At 43.9% G+C, this 2,506-nt stretch overlaps 1 protein-coding gene across 1 annotated transcript in view; it reads right to left on the bottom strand.

Moving 5' to 3' along the window:
* Positions 1–1,415, bottom strand: part of LOC114636963 (baculoviral IAP repeat-containing protein 1a-like) — a gene marked incomplete at its 3' end in the record, with an annotated part of 3,121 nt that extends 1,706 nt beyond the window's left edge. The window contains exon 1 of the mRNA XM_028785056.1: positions 1,380–1,415. The remainder of the gene's footprint in view (positions 1–1,379) is intronic.
* Between the last annotated feature and the right edge of the window lie 1,091 nt (positions 1,416–2,506).

The raw sequence follows: 2,506 nt of genomic DNA, 5'->3' as shown, positions 1-2,506 counted from the left end.
TTTTTTAGCCCTCATCTGAGTTCTTTCTTTTGCACTTCCCTGCCCTTACAGACATTCTGATCTGCTGCAAAGATTAGAACAATGCATATTACTGTCTCCTGCTTTAAGAGCTAATCCAACAGACTTGTCAATCACCCAGTCAAGAGACCACTCCACAGGAAATCTGATTCACCAGAAGATCTGCTAAGAAGATGGGCAGGATGATTATCTCCACAGAGGATCATGTTGTTATTTACATAGCTTCCACCATGCAGCACTGCTAACGCCTCTCCACTTTCTCAGTTCTAACTCTAGAACTGTAGCTTTGGGGGCTTGATGGCTACAAACACTGGATGTTCTTCCAGGGGACCTGGGTTCCATTTCCAGCACCCGTATGGCAGCTCACAATAGTCTGTAACTCCAGTTTCAGGGATATCTATCACCCTTTTCTGGCCTACATTGGCACCAGATATGCACCTGGTTGCACAGACATGTATGGAGACAAAATACCCGTGTGTGTGTGTGCATGTGCGTGTGTGTGTCTGTGTGTGTAGAACAAATAAATCTCGTCAAACCCGTAACTTTTCCTTTTCTTTCGGTTTCATCTTTGGGTGTGATCAAAAGCCTAGGCATGGCCTCCTGACTCATTAGACTTCCCATTCCCCTGAAGACTCCCACTCCCAGCCCATGCAGATGCTCGTTGAACTCCATTACTGAATTTGTCTGTGTTCTTGGTCCTGAAACGTGTGTCTTCTCTCCTTTCCGTTTCTCTCCTCAGGCAGCTGCTGTGATTTACACCTTGCCTTCTTCACTGTTTTCTCTGACACTCTAACACAATGATCCTTGTGCTTCCTTATGAGTCTCCACTTTTTTTTTTTAACAACCAGACTTAGAACACAAAAGGGAACCTTGATTTCCCCTTAACATGCTGAATGATGGAGTATTTGTGACCTGTGAGTGTGGGCACTCACCCATGCCACAGTGGTCCTGTGGAAGTCAGGGAGTAGCTTTTAGAAGCATGCGTTTTCCTACACCCTCCCTCCACAGTGGAACCCAGGGATTGACCTCAGGCCTGCAGGCAATCTCTTTCACCTGAACTGCTTTTGGGTTTTTGTGTTTGTTTTTTGTATGCTTGTTCTGTTTGTTTGGCTTCTGTTGTTGTTAAATTTATTAACACTTCTCCATGACTACTCCTCTACAATAGAGCATTAATGCCATTCCCATTTTCCCCTTTATAAACAAAGATGGGTTCAATATGCTAAAAGCAAAACCCTTCCCCAACTTTCCTGAGAGTAAATTCCTGAAGTAAGAATTGCCAGGTCTACCATATGCATCTGGCTAAGGATTCTGGTGTCTGTCAGGGACTGGCTCTGGCTAACGGTCACCTGAGGTCCTTTTACCTTCAGTTTGGTCAGGCTCCTGCTTCTTCCTTGGGTGAATTCCTGCAATGAGATTTCACGTATCAGAACTTTGTGTCTGTCTCACAGAAATTAACGTCCGCTTACAAACTGAGACTTGATTTCCCTAGGGAAAAGGAGTCTCCATGGTTTCCTAGCCCAACATCCGAGTGGTCATCTGGGCTGACAAGCATGAGCTGTGAGGAGAGGCCCCGGTAGTGGCCACAAGTAGCTGATACTTCCTTGAAACAGGTTATGTGGCTCCATCAGAACCACTGGACAATGGCTACTTGAAGTTCTCACAGGGTGAGCTATCACTCAAAGCCACGCCTACATTTAACTCCTCTCCAAACACCCAGCCAACAAAACCCAGTAACTTTGAGAACAAAGGTTTGCAGAAACTTTCAAACGTAATATGTGATTTCTCCAGGAATCAAAAAAACTAATCAGTTTTTGATCCATTTTATTTTCATCTGGCATCTAGTAAATTAATTCTATAAGTTGGGGTTTTTAAGAGTAACCCAAATCCTAAGTTTTTACCATTTGTTAGGTCTTCTTTTCCTTAGCTAACCAGCCCCTCCTAGTGAATCCTATCTGATTCACTGGAACTTTCAGTTACCTCAGATACTCAGATTCGTTCATGCAGTGGAGCAGTGCTTGTCACGTGACTCAAACTGAGACTTTCCATCAATAGTTTGTAACAGTAAACAAGAGGATTGAATTATCCTCTGGAATAGCTAGATGTCGTGACACTCACCTTTAGTCCCACCACTCAGGAGCAGAGGCAGGTGGGCTTCAGAGTTCAAGGCCATCCTGGTCACAAATCAAGCTCCAGGACAGCTGTATATTCTTGGTGACCCTTGAACCTGTGGTAATCCTCCTACCTCAGTCTCCCAAATGCTAGATAATTTAATGCACTTTCATTACATTTTTAAAATGTGTGTGTGTGTGTGTGTGTGTGTGTGTGTAAACACACATGCATGGCACCTGTGTGAAAATCAGAAGATAACTTGTATGAGTCAGGTCTCTCTTTCTACCAAGTGTATCCCAGGGATCAAGCTCAGGTTACAGACTTGTAACTTTACTTGCTGAGCCATCTAGCCAACTACTTAATACATTCTTAAATCTCT

The sequence above is a fragment of the Grammomys surdaster genome, unplaced genomic scaffold (genome assembly GCF_004785775.1).
Source record: "Grammomys surdaster isolate TR1022 unplaced genomic scaffold, NIH_TR_1.0 125095, whole genome shotgun sequence".
NCBI lineage: Eukaryota > Metazoa > Chordata > Mammalia > Rodentia > Muridae > Grammomys > Grammomys surdaster.
This window is presented reverse-complemented; position numbering and strand designations above follow the sequence as displayed.